Source organism: Oncorhynchus tshawytscha, linkage group LG12 (genome assembly GCF_018296145.1).
Source record: "Oncorhynchus tshawytscha isolate Ot180627B linkage group LG12, Otsh_v2.0, whole genome shotgun sequence".
Classification (NCBI taxonomy): Eukaryota; Metazoa; Chordata; class Actinopteri; order Salmoniformes; family Salmonidae; genus Oncorhynchus; species Oncorhynchus tshawytscha.
Window position 1 is genome coordinate 51,274,770 of NC_056440.1, and position 21,149 is coordinate 51,295,918.

The 21,149-nt window shown below is 43.3% G+C and overlaps 1 protein-coding gene across 1 annotated transcript in view; it reads right to left on the reverse strand.

Moving 5' to 3' along the window:
- Nucleotides 1-21,149, reverse strand: part of LOC112263451 (MAM domain-containing glycosylphosphatidylinositol anchor protein 1) — a 408,035-nt gene that overhangs the window by 297,424 nt on the left and 89,462 nt on the right. The window lies entirely within an intron of this gene.

Sequence of the window (21,149 nt, forward strand, 5' to 3'; positions counted from 1 at the left end):
GACTGATAGCTAAGGAGAGAGATGAAAACAGGTGTTTTCTCCAAGGAAAAACATGGCATTCAAAAGACAAAAGATCCATTCATGATGTATACTGGTAAGATAGTCTAGCTAGCTACATTTTCAGATATTATTAGTTTCTAATTTTAACAAAGTGGTTTCATTTCACATTAAAGTGCACTGTTAGCTAGCTAAAGTTGCCTGGCTCGCTAGCTAATGTTGGCTGGCTCGCTAGCTAACGTTACGTGTATGATCTTATTATTTGTATCTCAGAGCCATTTGCTTGGCCAGTTATAGCCTAATGTTAGCTTGGTTGGTTAGCTACCTGCATATTCATGCAGGGTAGTAACGTCATGAGTTGGGACTATGGTTCACTGTCTAGCTAGCTAGCTACATGTCTTAACAAAAGACCCCACTATGCAAGTAACCATTTCAGGTGTGTTTGTAAATTCAGTCTGGCCATCTACTCCGATTTCAGAGCGCTCTCGTCTGAGTGTGCCAGAGCGCAGAATAACTGATGAATTTACGAACTCTCAACACCCGTTGAATATGGCCGGTGTCAGAAAACGTCGGCAAAAAAGTGCAATTAAATTGTTGCCAGCAGCACAGTTAGTCACCAACGCTCTGGATAACATGAAACCAGCATAACCAGCTCTGCTAGGGCGAGTAAAATGGTAAGTTTGGGTGGGGGCTGAAGCTTAAGAGGGTGTGAACAATGCTGAATGGGTGTCGACAAAGAAGAGCGCTCCAGTAGGTACCAAAACATTCAAAGGCCATTTTCTCAAAAGTGAGGTTAACGAGTTTATCAATCTTCAAAGCAGAATTACTTTCCCATTGTTCCTCAAATGCAGTGTATGATATACCATTTTGTCGCTCTGTCTCTGCTTTTATCAATGTAAAAAAAAATATCCTGACTCAAACACTGGCGTAGAACTCGAGTTTCTAGGCAAGCTAGGTACTAGCTAGTTTTATATAATTTGACCACTCGTGCTGTTGGTGATGTTAATTTACCATCCTCTCTGGCACAATTAGACATCCTGTCTCAGCTCTTGTGTCTGTGCACTGAGAAGGTATATGCTGGAGCCAGGAAGTTACACAGAAACGATGGTAAATTGGACGGTAATGGGGACAGAGCTTTGCCTTAGAATAGTGTCAAGATACCATAGGTACACTGAAACTAAACACGAAGTAACAGGTAAGGTACATGAGATTTACTTAAGTACATAGCTGAAATAACTGGATATAGACAGGGAAATAATTGGAAACAATACGGAAACAAGACTGCAACAAAGGTAACTTCCTAGCAACAAGCAAAGACCCAAAAGGTAGCTTCTGAAACGTTTCTGTTAAATAAGCACTCTTTCTAGCGGTTGTAAAAATGTTTGTTCCTCCTTCTCAACCTCTGTCTTTCTATCCGTTCCCTCCATGATCTTGTCAGAGGGTCACAGAGTGACCTTGTTTGCAGTTCTTGGAGCTCGCTCTGCCACCGGATCCTCCTCGATTTCAGCCCTTCATCGATCGTTTCCCTCTCACCCCTCAAGGATGGAAACCCAAACCCTTCTTCCCTCCCTCACTGCTTTTTTTCTCTCCCCCAATCCCTTGTTCTCTCGCTCTCTCTCTCTTACATACTGCTTGACTCCACCATACACCCTCCCGAACCCTGCTCCGGTCTTCTGACCACACACGCATGCACGTACGTGGACACACACTGTTCTCAAGGTTGCAGTGACCAGACCCATGAATAAATAATGTGTTTTGTTTTGGGGGGTTGAAGAGGCATCACTTTCAGAAAAACCATTTACCCTCCTATTGTGTTTCTAAAGGGCCGTGTAGAGAGGGAGAGAGCAGGTGGGGGAAACATTGACAAGAAAAGCTATAAGGGTGGCGAGAAGCGAGACTATTGCAGTTTGTGTTAGCTAAAAGCACTGCCCCTGTAGTCGAACCTCTACAATGTTATGCACACCACCTTCTCTGTGACCTTCTGAGAACCACACTCTCTTTCTCCTTCAAAAAGCTCTTCAACAATTTATGAGTCAGCATTTACGAGAGAGAAGTATTGCGGAATGATACTTATTCCAATGTGGGTAAAGAGAGTTCAACTTCTCTTTGTGTAAAAGGATTAGTCCAGCGGATAAGAACCAAATATACCCGAGAGTGTTCCACTTTATGATACAAGAATAAAACTTTTTATACTAATACTAGATACCTTAAGCGAGAAGGGGGGTGAGAGACAAAGGGACTTGAATAGTTCTTTAGGGTTGGGGACTTTTACCTTGTATTTGAAGGGTTTTATGTTTTTTTATATATACACTGTATACATATTCAAGGAATGAAAGATGGAAGGCATTGACAAGCTTTTCCATTTATTGGACTAAAATAATGAACTTCAACGAGGAGCAAAAGGCATAAACTAATGGCTGGGAGGTACAGAATTGGTCACCCAGGTAAATACTCCTGGTTGTGTCTGCATTAGCCTCAGCTCCAGGTTTCACTGATGTTCTCAAAATACCTTCATCCCGAAGGTGAGGTGAAATCCTGTGGCAGAGGCTATGTCTGCATTGATTCCTTAAATGCACAGCCCATTCCGCTGGCGTCCCTGTGCTGCACAGCTATTTTCAAGTCTCTCCAGAGATGTTCGATCGGGTTCAAATCCGGGCTCTGGCTGGGCCAATCAAGGACAGTCAGAGACTTTTTCCGAAGCCACTCCTGCGTTGTCTTGCCTGTGTGCTTAGGGTCGTTGTCCTGTTGGAAGGTGAACCTTCGCCCCAGTCTGAGCGCTCTGGAGTAGGTTTTCATAAAGGATCTCTGTAGTTCGCTCCATTCATCTTTTCCTCGATCCAGACTATTCTCCCAGTTCCTGCTTCTGATAAACATCCCGCAGCATGATGCTGCCACCACTTACTTCATCACCTTAGGGATGATATTGGCCAGGTGATGAGCGGTACCTGATTTCCTCCAGACATGACGCTTGACGTTCAGGCCAAAGAGTTCCATCTTGGTTTCATCAAAACATTGTTTGTCATGGTCTGGAGGTGCCTTTTACTGAGGAGTGGCTTCCATCTGGCCACTACCATAAAGCCCTGATTGGTGGATTGCTGCAGAGATGGTTGTCCTTCTGGAAGGTTCTCCCATCTCCACAGAGGAACTCTGGAGCTCTGTCATTGAGCTTGGTCACCTCCCTGACCAAGGCCCTTCTCCACCTGTTGCTCAGTTTGGCCAGGCAGCCAGCTCTAGCAAGAGTCTTGGTGGTTCAAAACTTATATTTAAGAATGATGGAGGCCCGTGTGTTCTTGGGGATCTTCGATGCTGCAGATATTTTTTGGCACCCTTCCCCAGATCTGTGTGTCGACACAATCCTGTTTTTTGCTCTAACCATGCACTGTCAACCGTGGGACCTTTTTATAGACCGGTGTGTGCCTTTCCAATCAATTGAATTTACCACAGGTTGACTCCGATCAAGTTTCAGAAACATCTCAAGGATGATCATTGGAAGCAGGATGCACCTGAGCTCAATTCGAGTGTCATTGCAAAGGGTCTGAATACTTATGTAAATAAGCAATTTCATTTTATTATTTTTTTGCAAAAGAAATCTAAAACCGTATTCGCATTTTCATTATGGTTATTTTGTGTAGATTGAGAGATTAAAAATCATGTAATCCATTTTAGAATAAGGCTGTAACGTAACAAAATGTGTGAAAAGTGAAGGTCTTACTTAAAATGGCTCAAAATGGGTTTGGAAAACACAGTGGCCCAAAAATGCCATATCACGTATCCTTTAAACTTTTAGGAGAAAAGTGGTGAAGACCTGTGCCAAATTACTGTTTTCATAAATGTTTTCATGGCTAGTGTCAATAGAGTAATATGGGTGTTCCTTGAATTCTACTGATTGCAATGATGCAGTGCCTTTAGAAAGTTTTCATACCCTTTGACTTATTCCACATTTTGTTGTGTTACAGCCTGAATTCAAAATAGATTAAATAGATCATTTTCTCACCCATCTACACACAATACCCCACAATGACAAAGTGAAAAAGTTTTCGGAAATGATTGCAAATGTTTTAAATTAAATACAGAAATTTGCCATTCATATAAGCATTCACACCCATGAGTCAGTACATGTTAGAATCACCTTTGGCAGCGACTACAGCTGTGAGTCTATCTGGGTAAGCCTCTAAGAGCTCTGCACACCTAGATTGTGCAACATTTGTACAGACTTTTGAAAATTCCCCCAGCTATGTCAAATTGGTTGTTGATCATTGCTAGACAACCATTTTTAAGGCTTGCCATAGATGGTCAAGCAAATGTAAGTCAAAACTTTAACTAGGCCACTTAGGAACATTCACTGTCTTCTTGGTAACAACTCCAGTGTATATGAACAACTCCAGTGTACAAAACATTAAAAACACTTGCTCTTTCCATTACACAGACTGACCAGGTGAATCCAGGTGAAAGCTATAATCCATTATTGATGTCACTTGTTTAATCCACTTCAATCAGTGTAGATTAGGGGAGGATACAGGTTAAAGAAGGATTTTTAAACCTTGAATCAATTGAGACATGGATCGTGTATGTGTGCCATTCAGCGGGTGAATGGGCAAGACAAAATATTTAAGTGCCTTTAAATGGGGCATGGTTTTAAGTGCCAGTCGCACCGGTTTGTGTAAAGAACTGGAATGCTACTGGGATTTTCACTCTCAACAGTTTTCCATGTGTATCAATAATGTGTATTTGGCCTTGTGTTTTAGGTTATTGTCCTGCTGAAAGGTGAATTTGTCTCCCGGTGTCTGTTTGAAAGCAGACTGAACCAGGATTACCTCTAGGATTTTGCCTGTGCTTAGCTCTATTACGTTTCTTTTTATCCCAAAAAACTCTCTTGTCCTTGCCGATGACAAGCATCCCCATAACATGATGTAGGAAATACTGTATGAATAGTGGTACTCAGTGTTGGATCTGCTCCAAACATAACACTTTGTATTCAGGACATAAAGGTAATTTCTTTGGTACATTTTTTGCCGTTGTACCTTAGTGCCTTATTGCAAACAGGATGCATGTTTTGGGATATTTTTATTATGCACATGCTTCCTTTTCACTCTGTCATTTAGGTTATTATTGTGGAGTAACTAAAATGTATCTAGCCTCAGTTTTCTCCTATCACAGCCATTAAACTCACCATTGGCCTCATGTTTAAATCTCTGTTTCCTTCCTCTCTTGCAACTGAGTTAGGAAGGATATCTATATCTTTGTAATGAACGGGTGAATCACATTTGCAAAAAACTGTAAGTTGGCGTACGTTTTCTCTACAAAAGATTTAAAGGATACTGTAAGGACCGACGCTGGAGAAGAGATGGAGGTACAGGGAGTTGAACTTTTTATGAGGAACAGAGTTAGAACCAGGAAACAAAAATGAACAACGAACATTAATCCTGAAGCGGGGAAGAGATATAGGGGAAGTAATGACAGTGATTGAGTCCAGGTGAGTCCAATAATTTCTGATGTGTGTGATGGGGGGGGAAGGCAGGTGTGCGTACTGATGGTGGCAGGAGTGCGTAATGCTGCGGAGCCTGGCGCCTTCGGGCAGCGCTCAGCCACAAAACATTACAAACAGTTAGCAGCCAAGTAGATTAGTCACGAAAGTCAGAAATAGCAATAAAATGAATCACTTACCTTTGATGATCTTCATATGGTTGCACTCACAAGACTCCCAGTTACACCATAAATGTTTGTTTTGTTCAATAAAGTCCCTCTTTATATCCAAAAACCTTCATTTTGTTGGCACATTTTGTTCAGTACTCCAATTGCTCAAATGTGGTCACAGGAGGCAGACGAAAATTCCAAATAGTATCCGTAAAGTTCGTAGAAACATGTCAAACGATGTTTATAATCAATCCTCAGGTTGTTTTTAGCCTAAATAATCAATAATATTTCAACCGGACAATAGCGTCGTCAATATAAAAGAAAAACAAGAAAGGGCCGCTCTCAGTCGTGCACAGTAACCAGCTCTGGGGACATCCCAGGGTCCACTCACTCAATGTGGTAATTCTCCCTCATTTTTCAGGATAAAAGCCTGAAACAATGTCTAAAGACTGTTCACAACTAGTGGAAGCCATAGGGAACGGAATCTTGGTCCTATCCCTTTAAATGACGGATAGGCTTTCATTGGAAAAACAGCCATTTCAAAATAATGGCACTTCCTGGATGGATTTTCTTCAGGTTTTCGCCTGCCATATCAGTTTTGTTATACTCACAGACAATATTTTAATCGTTTTGTAAACTTTAGAGTGTTTTCTATCTGTCACGGTCGTTTTATAAATAAGTGGACGGCGAAGCTTCAGTAGAGTTCCACATATTTATTATAGTGAAACTTCCCAAAAGAAGAGCAAATTAACAAATGTGCAATACGTAGCGCACCTAGGCACTAATACGAAACAAAACAGTATCCCACATCGCAGGTGGGAAAAAGGACAAACTAAGTATGATCCCCAATTAGAGGCAAAGATTATCAGCTGTCTCCAATTGGGAACCATACCCAGACACCAACATAGAAACACAATACCTAGAACCTCCCTAGTCACGCCCTGACCTAAAACACCATAGAGAACCCTGAGGGCTCTCTATGGTCAGGGCGTGACAGTTTCTCCCCCTCCCCCAAAGGTGCGGACTCCGACCTCAAAACCTGAAACTAGATGGGGAGGGTTAGGGTGGGCAACCAGCGTCGTTGGTGTCTCCGGTGCGGGACGTAGCACCCACTCAGACCGCGGATCCGGCCATGAAGCTGGGCTGAACGCCATGCCTGGACTGGGCACCGGCGCAGAGGAAGGCTCCGGCCATGGAGTGGGACTGGACGCCATGCCTAGACTGGGCACCGGCGCAGAGGTAGGCTCCGGCCATGGAGCGGGACAGGACACCGTGCCTGGACTGGGTATCGGCGCAGTGGAAGGCTCCGGTCATGGCACCGGCGCAGGAAGCTCCAGGCCGCGAACCGTCGCTGGAAGCTCTGGACTATGAACCGTCGCTGGAGTTTCCAGGCTGTAGACTGTCGCTGGAGACTCCGGACTGTACACGCACTGGTGGACGAGTGCGGGGAGCCAGCACAGGACGTACCGGGCTGGGAAGGCGCACTGGAGGCCTGGTGCGTGGAGCCAGCACAGGTTTCACCAGACTGATGACACGCTCTTCAGGGCGAGTGCGGGGAGCCGGCACAGGTCGTACCGGGCTGGGAAGGCGCACTGGAGGCCTGGTGCGTGGAGCCGGCACAGGTTGCACCGGACTGATGACACGCCCTTCAAAACGCCTGCGCTACAGCATACTCCTAGCCAACATCTCTCTCTGATATCCCTCCTCAAACTCCTCCATCGACTCCCAGACCGTCTCTGGCTCTCCCCTCAACTCGGCCGACCACCACTTGTGCCCCCCCAAGATTTTCTTGGGGTTGCCCTTGGGCTGTTTGTGGCCACGGACCCCGGCGTCGTCGCTGTCCTCCTTTACTCCTCGGCGACTCCCGCCAAGGAAGGAGCTCGCATCCACCCAGTATCTCTTCCCATGTCCAAATCTCCTTCACCCCCTGGGCACGCTGCTTGGTCCTGCTATGGTGGGATATTCTGTCATGATCGTTGTATAAATAAGTGGACCAAGGCGCAGCATGAGTAGAGTTCCACATATTTATTATAGTGAAACTTCCCAAAACAACAAAGAATTAACGAACGGGCAATACGTAGCGCACCTAGGCACTAATACGAAACAAAACTGTATCCCGCATTGCAGGTGGGAAAAAGGACAAACTAAGTATGATCCCCAATTAGAGGCAACGATTATCAGCTGCCTCCAATTGGGAACCATACCCAGACACCAACATAGAAACACAATACCTAGAACCCCCCCTAGTCACGCCCTGAACTAAAACACCATAGAGAACTCCGAGGGCTCTCTATAGTTAGGGCGTGACACTATCCAAATCTACCAATTATATGCATATCCTAGGTTCTGGGCCTGAGAAGCAGGCAGATTACTTTGGGCACGCTTTTCATCCAAAATTCCCGAATGCTGACCCCTACCCTATAAAAGTTAAGAGTAAGTTTGTTTGCTTGCTCACTGACCCGAGCAGAGTACCCCTGGTGACACGTATCCAACAAGTTACCGATCTTGGGTTTCTTACCTTATATTTCATATTGGAAATGAAAGCCAGTGGGATAACGGACAAATTCTGCAATGTCACTATAGCCAACTAGTTAGTTAATAGTTATTAATAGTTATTAAGACATGCTCTATCTGTGTGTTAATTTCAGTGGCTCTATCACAGCTCCAGAATTGTTTCCCATTGCTGCTAGACTATTGTAAAAGTTACCTCAATATGACCTCCATGAAGGTCTCCAGTATTTTATGATCGGAATTATTGCGGGTCATTTTGATGTTGTTTGGAATGATTTTACCCTATTTCCTTCTAACAGGAAATCCAGATGGCAGGTATTTTATGAAAATGGCCACCCTGGTTGACCGGCAGGCTTCTGAGACTGCCTCCAATCTTTAAAATTTTGCTTAAGGCATTAAGTATTAGTGTTCCAAGTGTGATATTTTGTATCATAAAATGGAACAATTATTTTACCTATCCGCTGGACTAGATTTAGTTGAATAGCACAGGGACACCAGCGGTGACACCAGCGGAATGGGCTGTGCAGTTTAGGAGTCAATGCAGACCTAGCCTCTGCCACAGGCTTTCACCTCCCCTTTGGGATGAAGGTATTTCAAGAACAACAACAGTGAATCCTGGAGCTGAGGCTAAAAGCTTGTCAATGCCTTCCATCTTCCATTCCTTGAAAATATATAAAAACATTTAAAAAACATGAAACCCTACAAATACAAGGTAAAAGTCCATGACAAAATATCCCAGTCCCTAAATAACTATTCAAGTCCCCACCCCCCTTCTATCTCCCCCTCCTCTCTTATCCACCTAACTAAACCAAATCCTTGACCCTTCCGGATCTTGGAAGGTGAATCAAATCTCTGTTGACTTGATGTAGGGCTTTTTGCCTGTTTCACCCGCTTGTCCCTAAATGTGGGAAGGATAGAGAGATAGGTGGAGAAATGATTGGATTCCTCTCTGTTCTGTATGGATTACGGCGTGACCCCGTTTTCAATCCAATCTTCTGGGACGAAGGTAAACAATCAGTCTTGATAAAGGATTGGATAAATCCTCAATCAGAGCCATTCTCTGTAAAGCAATCCCTTTATTGCCCAGGCTAACATGGCTAAATTGGATCCTCTCGGAGAATGAGAGGGAGGGGAGAGATGGGGAGAATGGGATGGTGCCCTTGCTCTCTTCCCAATTTCGGGAAGACTCATGGTGCAATTTCCAATGGCTGGAGACTATTGTTGGCATGCAGAATTCTGTCTTTTAAATTGATAGTAATCGCAGCAGGATATTGTTTTTAAGTTATGTCATAATGCATACTTTTAACTTCTTGGTGACAGGGGGGCAGTATTGAGTAGCTTGGATGAATAAGGTGCCCAGAGTAAACTGACTGCTACTCTGTACCAGATGCTAATATATGCATATTATTAGTAGTATTGGATAGAAAACACTCTGAAGTTTCTAAAACTGTGAATGATGATGTCTGTGAGTTTAACAGAACTCATATGGCAGGCGAAAACCTGAGAAAATCCAACCAAAAAGTGGGAAATCTGAGGTTTGTAGTTTCATTTAAGTGATTGCCTCTCCAATATGCTGTGTCTATGGGGCCAGATTGCACTTCCCAAGGCTTCCAGCAGATGTCAACAGTCTTTAGAAAGCTGTTCGAGGCTTCTACTGTTTCAACAAGTGGACTAGCCTGAGGCCAATCAGTTGTTTACTGCGCGGTCACGCGGGCGCTCCGTGAAGGTTCCTTCTTTTTCCTCGGTAATGAATGCGCTATTGTCCGGTTGGAATATTATTGACGATTTATTAAAAATACCCTAAGGATTGATTGTAAACATCGTTTGACATGTTTCTACAAACTGTAATGGAACTCTTTTGACTTTTCGTCTGGATTTTGCGTTCGCGCATAGTGCCTTTGGAATAGTGAACCAAACGCGCAAACAAAACGGAGGTATTTGGACATAAATATGGACGTAATCGAACAAAACAACATTTCTTGTGGAAGTGGGAGTCCTGGGAGTGTATTCCAATGAAGATCAGCAAAGGAAAGTGAAGATTTGTAATGATATTTATGACTTTTATTGACTCCACAATTTGGTGGGTAACTGTATGGCTTGCTTTTGTGGCTGAAGGCTGTCCTCAGATTATTGAATATTGTGCTGTTGCTGTAAAGATGTTTTGAAATCTGACACAGCGGTTGCATTAAGAACAAGTTTATCTTTAATTCTATATAAAACGTGTATCTTTCATCAAAGTTAATGATGAGTACTTCTGTTATTTGATGTGGCTCTGCAATTTCTCCAGATGTTTTGGAGGCATTTCTGAACATGGCGCCAATGTAAACTGAGGTTTTTGGATATAAATATGAACTTGATCAAACAAAACATACATATATTATGTAACATTGAGTCCTGAGAGTGTCATCTGATGAAGATCGTCAAAGGTTAGTGACTAATTTTATCGATATTTCTGCTTTTTGTGACACCTCTCTGGTTGGAAAATGTCTGAATGCTTTCTGTGAATAGTTGCTGTCCTAACATAATGATATGTTCTGCTTTCGCCAAAAAGCCTTTTTGAAATCGGACACTGTGGTTGGATTAACCTTTTTGGGATAGGGGACAACATTTTCACTTTTGGATGAATAGCGTGCCCAGAGTGAACTGCCTCCTACTCTGTCCCAGATGCTAATATATGCATATTATTATTAGTATTGGATAGAAAACACTCTGAAGTTTCTAAAACGTTTTGAATGATGTCTGTGAGTATAACAGAACTCATATGGCAGGCAAGAACCTGAGAAAAATCCAACCAGGAAGTGGAAAATCTGTGGTTTATAGTTTTTCAACTCAGCCCTCATTTTTTTTTAACCTTTATTTAACTAGGTGAGTCAGTTAAGAACAAATTCTTATTTTCAATGACGGCCTAGGAACAGTGGGTTAACTGCCTGTTCAGTGGCAGAATTGTACCTCCCGGTTACCAGTCCAACGCTCTAACCACTAGGCTACCCTGCCGCACCATTGAAGATACAGGGTGAAATTAGTTATGTTTCACTTCCCAAGGCTTCCACTAGATGTCAACCGTATTTAGAACCTGTTTTGAGGATTCTACTCTAATGGAGGGGCTCATAAGGGCTCTTTGAGTGAGTGGTCTGGCAGAGAGGCACAGACTCGGTCTGGCACGCTCACGTGAAAGGTAGCTACGTTCCACTTAATTTGTGAAGACAAAGGAATTGTCCGGTTGGAACATTAATTAAGTTTTATGTTAAAAACATCCTAAAGCTTGATTTCATACTTAGGTTGGCATGTTTCAACGGGCTGTAACGGAACCTTTTGAACTTTTCATCCGACGTTTGGCGCGACCTGAACGCGCTTTTGGATTTGTTTCCCAAACGCCCTACAAAAGAAGATATTTGGACATAACTGACGGACATTATCGAACAAATCAAAATATTTATGGTGAAACTGGGATTCCTGGGAGTGCATTCTGATGAAGAACATCAAAGGTAAGTGAATATTTAAAATGCTATTTCTGAGTAATGTTGACTACCCAATATGGCAGGTATCTTTTTGGCTGCTTTGTTGTCTAAAGGATGTTCTCAGATTATTGCATGGTTTGCTTTCTCTGTAAAGTTTTTTAAAAATCTGACACAGCGGATGCATTAAGGAGAAGTTTATCTAAAGTTCCATGTATAATAGTCGTATCTTTATCAATGTTTAGTATGAGTATTTCTGTAAATTGATGTGGCTCCCTGCAATATCACCGCATGTTTAGAACTACTGAACGTAACGCGCCAAGGTAAACTTCGATTTTTTTATATAAATATGAACTTTATCAAACAAAACATACATGTATTGTGTAACGTGACGTCCTATGAGTGTCATCTGATTAAGATCATCAAAGGTTACTGATTAATTTTAACTCTATTTCTGCTTTTTGTGACCCCTCTCTTTGGCTGGAAAAAATGGCTGTGTTTTTCTGTGGCTTGGTGGTGACTTAACATAATCGTTTGTGGTGCTTTCGCTGTAAATCCTTTCTGAAATCAGACACTGTGGCTGGATTAACAAGAATTGTATCTTTAAAATTGTGTAAAATACTTGTATGGTTGAGGAATTTTAATTATGAGATTTCTGTTGTTTTGAATTTGGCGCCCTGCAATTTCACTGGCTGTTGGCGAGGTGGGACGCTAGCGTCCCGAATGATCCCAGAGAGGTTAACTAGTTTTCCTAGTTGAGAAAGTTGACTGCTATGCTATCCCTGTTAGGAATATATCATCAAATCAAATCACATTTTATTTGTCACATGCACCGAATACAATGGGTGTAGACCCTAACTGTGAAATGCTTGCTTCCTGAGCCATTCCCAATGATGCAGAGTTAAAAATAATAATACAAGTAGTAACACGAGGAATATAATACACAATAATAGAGCTATATACAGGGAGTACCAGTACCAGATCAATGTCCAGGAGCATGAGGTATTTGAGTATTCAGTATGTACATGAAGGCAAGGAAAAGTGATTAAGCATCAGGATAGATAATAATAAGAGTAAAATAAAGAACAGATAGCAACAGCATATGATGAGTGTGTGCGATGAAACATGGTGAAGCCCCAAAATTGCCCTCGCTGGAAGCCTGTGTTTCAGACATAAGGAAGTGGATGGCTGCAAATGTTCTACTTTAAAACTCGGACAAAACAGAGATGCTTGTTCTAGGTCCCAAGAAACAAAGAGATCTTCTGTTGAATCTAACAATTCATCTTGATGGTTGTACAGTCGTCTCTGGACCTGTCTTTTGAAGAACATATCAAGACTTTGTCAAGGACAGCTTCTTTCCATCTACGTAACATTGCAAAAATCTGAAACTTTCTGCCCAAAAATGATGCAGAAAAATGTATCCAGGCTTTTGTCACTTCTAGGTTAGACTACTGCAATGCTCTACGTTCCTGCTATCCGGATAAAGCACTAAACAAACTTCAGTTAGTGCTAAACACGGCTGCTAGAATCTTGACTAGAACCAAAATATTTGATCATATTACTCCAGTGCTAGCCTCTCTACACTGGCTTCCTGTTAAGGCAAGGGCTGATTTCAAGGTTTTACTGCAAACCTACAAAGCATTACATGGGCTTGCTCCTAACTATCTTTACGACTTGGTCCTGCCTTACATACCTACACGTACGCTACGGTCACAAGACGCAGGCCTCCTTACTGTCCCTAGAATTGCTAAACAAACAGCTGGAAGCAGGGCTTTCTCCTATAGAGCTCTATTTTTATGGAATAGTCTGCCTACCCATGTGAGGGACGCAGACTCGGTCTCAACCTTTAAGTCTTTATTGAAGACTCATCTCTTCAGTAGGTCCTATGATTGAGTGTAGTCTGGCCCAGGAGTGTGAAGGTGAACGGAAAGGCACTGGAGCAACGAACCGCCCTTCCTGTCTCTGCCTGTCCGGTTCCCCTCTCTCCACTGGGATTCTCTGCCTCTAACCCTGTTACAGGGGCTGATTCACTGGCTTACTGGTGCACTTCCATGATGTCCCTGGGAGGGGTCCGTCACTTGAGTGGGTTGAGTCATTAAAACCAGTTATGCATTAGAGGGGGCGCTATTAACATTTTTGGATGAAAAACATTCCCGTTTTAAACAAGATATTTTGTCACGAAAAGATGCTCGACTATGCATATAATTGACAGCTTTGGAAAGAAGACACTCTGACGTTTCTAAAACTGCAAAGATATTGACTGTAAGTGCCACAGAACTGATGTTACAGGCGAAACCCAGATAAAAATCCAACCAGGAAGTGCCGCATTTTTTGAAACCGCCTCATGCCAATGACTCCTTATATGACTGTGAATGAGCTACGAATGAGCTTACATTTTCCACATATTCCCCAAGGTGTCTACAGCATTGTGACGTCATTTTACGCATTTCCATTGAAGAATAGCCGTAAGGAAGCATATTTAGCAAGTGGTCACATGGTGTCTCCAGCAGAAAATCTTGCGTAAAATACTGAGGTAGCCATTTTTCCAATCGCTTCTTATGAGAAACCAATTGCCTCGACGGATATATTATCGAAAATATATGTTAAAAACACCTTGAGGATGGATCCTAAACAACGTTTGCCGTGTTTCTGTCGATATTATGGAGTTAATTTTGAAAAAAGTTTGCCGTTGTAATGGTAGCATTTTCCGGTCGATTTCTCAGCAAAGTGTGATGAACAAACGGGAGCTATTTTGCCTACAAAAATAATATTTTGGGAAAAAAGGAACATTTGCTATCTAACTGGGAGTCTCCTGAGTGAAAGCATCTGAAGTTCTTCAAAGGTAAATGATTTAATTTGGTTACTTTTCTTATTTTCGTGAAAATGTTGTCTGCTGCCAGCAGAGCCTAGCATAGCATTATGCCATGATAAACTTACAAAAATGCTTGTCTAGCGTTGGCTATAACGCATATTTTGAAAATCTGAGATGACAGTGTTGTTAACAAAAGGCTAAGCTTGTGTTTGAATATATTTATTTCATTTCATTTGCGATTTTCATGAATAGGAAAAGTTACTAGGGGTATTTATGTCCGCTGCATTATGCTAATTCGTTTGAGGCTATGATTACGCTCCCGGATCCGGGATTGCTAGTTTCAAGTTTACGTGGTCTTCCTGTCTGGGTTGGTGCCCCCCTTGGGTTGTGCCGTGGCGGAGATCTTTGTGGGCTATACTCGGCCTTGTCTCAGGATGGTAAGTTGGTGGTTGAAGATATCCCTCTAGTGGTGTGGGGGCTGTGCTTTGGCAAAGTGGGTGGGGTTATTATCCTGCCTGTTTGGCCCTGTCTGTGGGTATCGTCGGATGGGACCACAGTGTCTCCCGACCACTCCTGTCTCAGCCTCCAGTATTTATGCTGCAGTAGTTTGTGTCGGGGGGCTAGGCCAAGTCTGTTATATCTGGAGTCTTATCCGGTGTCCTGTGTGAATTTAAGTATACACTCTCTCTCTCTCTCTCTCTCTCTCTCTCTCTCTCTCTCTCTCTCTCTCTCTCTCTCTCTGAGGACCTGAGCCCTAGGACCAAGCCTCGGGACTACCTGGCCTGATGACTCCTTGCTGTCCCCAGTCCACCTGGCCGTGCTGCTGCTCCAGTTTTAACTGTTCTGCCTGCGGCTATGGAATCCTGACCTGTTCACCGGACGTGCTACCTGTCCCAGACCTGCTGTTTTCAACTCTCTAGAGACAGCAGGAGCGGTAGAGATACTCTCAATGATCGGCTATGAAAAGCCAACTGACATTTCATCCTAAGGTGCTGACCTTTGCACCCTCGACATCCACTGTGATTATTATTATTTGACCCTGCTGGTCACCTATGAACATTTGAACATCTTGGCCATGTTCTGTTATAATCTCCACCCGGCACAGCCAGAAGAGGACTGGCTACCCCTGATAGTCTGGTTCCTCTCTAGGTTTTTTCCTAGGTTCTGGCCTTTCTAGGGTGTTTTTCCTAGCCACAGTGATTCTCCACCTGCATTGCTTGCTGTTTGGGGTTTTAGGCTGTGTTTCTGTACAGCACTTTGAGATATCAGCTGATTTTAAGAAGGGCTTTAATAACAAATTTGATTTGATTTTGATTTGTTGTGTTAGTATGGGTATGTGTATTTGTTTGTGTTGACTGTATGTGAATGTTTGTGAGTTTTGTGTGAGTGTCTGTGTAGTGTGTGTATGTGAGTGTGTATACAGTGTGTATTTTTAGTGTGCATGGAGTCAGTGCAAGATAGGGACAGTGCATATAGTCTAGGTAACAATTAATTAACTATTTAGCAATCTTATGGCTTGGAAGTAGAAGCTGTCTCGGAGCCTGTTGGTCCGAGAGCCAATGCTCCGATACCGTTTGACGGACCATAGCAGAGTGAACAGTCTATGGCTTGGACGGCTGGAGTCTTTGGCAATTTTTAGGCCCTTCTTCTGACACCGCTTGATATACTGTAGAGGTCCTGGATGGCAGGGAGCTCGGCCCCAGTGATGTAATGTGCTGTAAGCACCATCTAGCGCATTGCGGTCGAGGGTGGTGCATTTGCCATACCAAGTGGTGATGCAACCATTCAAGATGCTCTCCATGGTGCAGCTGTAGAACTTTTTGAGGATCCGAGGGCCAATGACAAATCTTTTTAGCTTCTTGAGGGGGAAGAGGTGCTGTCCTGCCCTCTTTACGACTGTGTGGGTGTAGATGGACCATGTTAAGTCCTTAGTGGTGTGGATGTCAAGGAACGTAAAGCTCTCTATCCACTCTACCACAGCCCCATCGATGTGGATGGGGGTGTCCTCTCCCCTCTTTCTCCTGTAGTCCACGATCAGCTCATTGGTCTTAACGATTGAGGGATAAGTTGTTGTCATGGCACCACACTGCCAAGTCTCTGACCTTGTCCTTGTAGGCTGGATCATCGCCATCACTGATAAAGCCCACCACTGATGTGTCATCAGCCAACTTGATGATGATGATGGTGTTGGAATCATGCGTGGCCACGTGGGTAAACATGGAGTACAGAAAGGGACTAAGCTCACACCCTTGAGGGGTCCCTGTGTTGAGGGTCAGCATGGCGGAGGTCTTGTGCCTACCCTCACCATCTGGGGACGTACCGTCAGGAAGTCCAGCATCCAGTTACAGAGGGAGGTGTTCCGTCCCAGTGTCCCCAGCTTGGTAATGAGCTTGGAGGTGACAATGGTGTCGAACGCTGAGCTGTAGTCTATGAACAGCATTCTCACATAGTTATTTCTCCTCTTGTCCAGGTGGGAGAGGGCAGTGTGAAGTGCAATTGAGATTGCATTATCTGGGATGGTGGTGTTAATGTGTGTCATGACCAGCCTTTCAAAGCACTTCATAATTACAGATGTGAGTGCTACAAGGCGATACTCATTTAGGTAGGTTACCTTAGGTTCTTTGGGAACAGGGAAAATGGTGTTCACCTTGAAACATGCAATTGCAGACTAGCGCAAGGAGAGATTGAAAATGTCTGAAGACACTTGCCCGCTGGTCTGCGCATGCTTTGAGGAGGTGCCCTGGTATTCCGTCTGGCCCGGCGGCCTTGCGACTGTTAACCTGTTTAAAGGTTTTACTCACATCGGCCACGGAGAGCGAGTCACACAGTCATCCGGAACAACAGGGGCTTTCACTCAAGACTCAGTGTTGTATTCCTCGAAGCTAGCATAAACAGTCTTGTAGCCTCGTGTCTGCTTCATCGGACCACTTCCATATTGAGCATGTCACTGGTACTTCCGATGTTAAAATTAAGTGGTGCACAATTGACAAATTAGATTTCTGACAATTATCTCCTAACAACTCCAGAGCCGCTTACTATCTCTGTTTGTTAAACGTTTCCAAACTGACTTATTGAGATCCACCAAATAACTCTGAAACTAATCGGAAAATGTACATCAAATCTAACAGGCTGTCTGTCTTGTCACATCGAGTGTTTTACAACTGCTTCAAAAAAATATACATTTACCATGCTAGACACATCTACTCCACTGAAAAGTCTGTCCAACAGTTGATTATAAGTTTGTTGCTTACGGCTCAGTATGTCCAGGATATGTGTGTTTATACGAGTGGTCCCATGTGGCTCAGTAGGTAGAGCATGGCACTTGCAACTCCAGGGTGGTGGGTTCGTATTCCCACGGGGGACCAGTACGAACAAATATGAAAACATATGCACTCACTACTGTAGGTCGCTCTGGATAAGAGCATCTCCTAAATTACTAAAATGTTTTTAAAAAATGTATAACATGTTTATTACATGTTAAGTCACGCAAACTGCATATCGACAAACTGCTCTCTACCAGGGTGGCCAGTTTATGGGAAGTTTGCTGATATGCATAAGATAACGGAGGGAGAGAAGGAGAAAGGGAGTAGAGGAGTAGAGGGGTTGATTGGGGATCAGGTATCTTCAGATAGCCCTCAGATTGCCACTGCAGGAGAAACTCAGTAGTCCCGGTGGGACGTGGCACAGACTCCCACAGTGCCCCGTCAAACGCCATGACATCATCAGGTCACACATTCCAACGGAGAGGGAAAATCGGACACAACATCCCATCACATGGATACAGTGTATTTCGCTGACATTTGACAGCTGTTCAAAGAAGCCGTCCCTTATGTGTTCATCTCAACACCCTTCAATATGTAGTGAAGAGTATACATCTCTCAAATGGCTACTTCAGGATTTTGGCAATGAGGCCCTTTATCTACTTCCCCAGAGACATACAAATGTATCCACAAGTGAATCTGACTCTAGGGAAGTAGGAACTCCAGTCCAGACACAACACTGCTTCACAATGTAGAGGGGTACAAGAACAGTAATAATCTCTGAAATAGAAGAAGTAGTACTGCACCAATCACTCATAATTCTGTCTGTCTGTCCATTCGTCTGTTAATATGTCTGATTTCCCTTCTGTCTGTCTGTTCGTATGCCTGATTGATTGCCGTCTGTCCGATTGCTGTCTCTCTCTGTGGGTGTGTCATAATTCATAATTTCCCCTTTCGCAGCTGGTCACAACTGTCTTTTTTTTATGCTACCCCAAAAATAAAAACATGAGCTCCCTATTCTATGGCTATTTTGCTTAACTGATCTGTTAATCATAATGATTAAACCCACTTCATGGTGGCCCCTTTTGAATAAGAGAAGGAAGAGATTTTGGAACTTTTTCAAACCGCCAATTGTATTGCAGGTTAAAGGTCACATATAAGATAAACATCCTGGAGTTCGAAGCTAAATGGGATAGTGACATTCGTGTGTGTGTGTGTATGTGTGTGTGTCCATATTCGTATTCCGACCGTGAATGGAAGGCAGGTGGCGTGCCAGGTTGCCATGGCAATGCCTCAGTTAAGACACTACCAAGAGGAGGGGAGAGCTGAATGGAGGTCACCATGGTACTCTACTTACACACACAAACACACACTCACACTACTTTGCATTCTCTTCCATCGGATTCCTCAGTAGGGAAAACACTAATACAACTCACACACTCCATCTTTCTCTCTCCCTTTCTCTCTCTCTAACACACAGTGTGTCGTTCATTCTCTCTATCACTCCATCGACAGTATCTTCCTTTATCTCTTGTTTTTTATCTGTCGATCCCTACCTCTATTTCTCTCAGTTCACTATTTCTCACTTTTTCTCTCTCCTCGATGCATTTAAAAGTCACACTCTGCAAGAATGGAAGGAGTTGACACAGATAATGTAGAAAAACTAAAGTCATTTGTTTTCCTAAACCTTGCTCTCAATCTCACTATGATTTACCATGCAATATTTAATTTAACTAAAATCGGACATTTCCCAAAGAAAATGTGTGTGCTTGCTGGTGTTCAAGTATGTTCATATTACAGCGGGCTGCTGATAGGAGGACGGCTCACAATAATGTCTGGAACGGAGCAAATGGAATGGCATCACATGGAAACCATGTGTTTGATGTATTTGATACCATTGCGCCTATTCCGCTCCAGCCATAACAACAAGCCCATGCTCCCCAATTAAGGTGTCACCAACCTCCTGTGGTTTATAAGTAAGGTGGAATACAGTAATGTTCTTGCTTTCATCAACCACACTAAGAACTGCCTCAAGACCTCATCACTCATTATCAAGTAGTTCTAATACTAACACGTTGCCTAGGTGACACCATGTACACTATATAGCCAAGCCCTCACTGCTGCAGATCTAACGATAGCAAAATTTCTTCAAACACTCCCCAGAGAAGACAGCCAACCCAAATCATGTCTACCCTTTGTCTCACCTTGACTAGACTGACTTTTTCTAGCTTCCTTTCCTTTGTGTGTGTGTGTGTGTGTGTGTGTGTGTGTGTGTGTGTGTGTGTGTGTGTGTGTGTGTGTGTGTGTGTGTGTGTGTGTGTGTGTGTGTGTGTGTGTGTGTGTGTGGTGTGCCTCCTTCTCACACTCTCACACATGCACAGGCAAACACTCACAAACACACTTAGAATTGAAACGCTGCTGAGCACCATAGCCCAAGGCAATACCAGCGCTGATAGTGAATGTAATATTGTTATTATTGTTTTACTTTCGGAAAGCGTGACCAATATAATCATTATTCAAAATACATGACTGCCACAGGCCCAGAAGGAACTGCTTTTGCTGTTGCAAATGACTGCATTTCACAACTGCTCCTCGACAAACTGAGATAGGAACCCTACTTGTGTCTATATTTGCCTAAATGTTTATTCTCTCTAACACTCGGCTATATGGAGGGAATGAAAGTTTGATTAAATTTGTGCATTTTTGTTTCAGAGCCAAGTCTAAATAAATAGGGATAGACTGTGTGTGTGTGTGTGTGTGTGCACTTGTGTTCGAAGTGTGTTGTATGCGAGTACATGTGCGTTTGTCGCAGACAAGAGTCAGGCACCATTCTACACAAGTAAAGCAGTGATGGTATGAAGTTAATATATTCTGTAAAAGTTTGGGATTGAAGAAAGACCAAGTATAACATCTGCATGACCTCTAAAATAATTGGGTCCTTTGTACTGCCAAGGTTTCACTGTGGATCCAACTAAAGTATTCAAATATGTCTGAAAGTGTCTGTATATAGGAAGGAATATGTATGAGAGAGCGATGGAGAGAGAGAAGAGGGAGTGATAGAAAAAGGGGGAAAACAGAGCGGGAATGAGAGTGAAAAAGGAGAGAGATGCGGAGAGAAAGAAACAGAAAGCGAGATTGGGAGTCAAAGACAGAGAGAGAGAAAGATGCAAGTGTGACTTGTGTGACTTGACTTCTAAAACTATGGTTTTGGAATGCCTTCGCGATATTTACAGATGTAGGCTATTTCATGCCAATAAAGCACCTTAAATTGAAATTGGATTGGAAGAAAGAAAAAATGCATCAGTCCCTGAGAGGACAGCACATGAAATGTGTTGGTAGGTTTATTAGATGACTCAGGGAATCAGGCAGAGGAATCTGCTGAGCCAGTTTGGGGTTAGTAGATGACGTGGGCAGTGGAGGTGGGGGCGCGGGGGCACAGACACACACCCCTGTTTTATTCTCATGCCACCAGACCTGTGG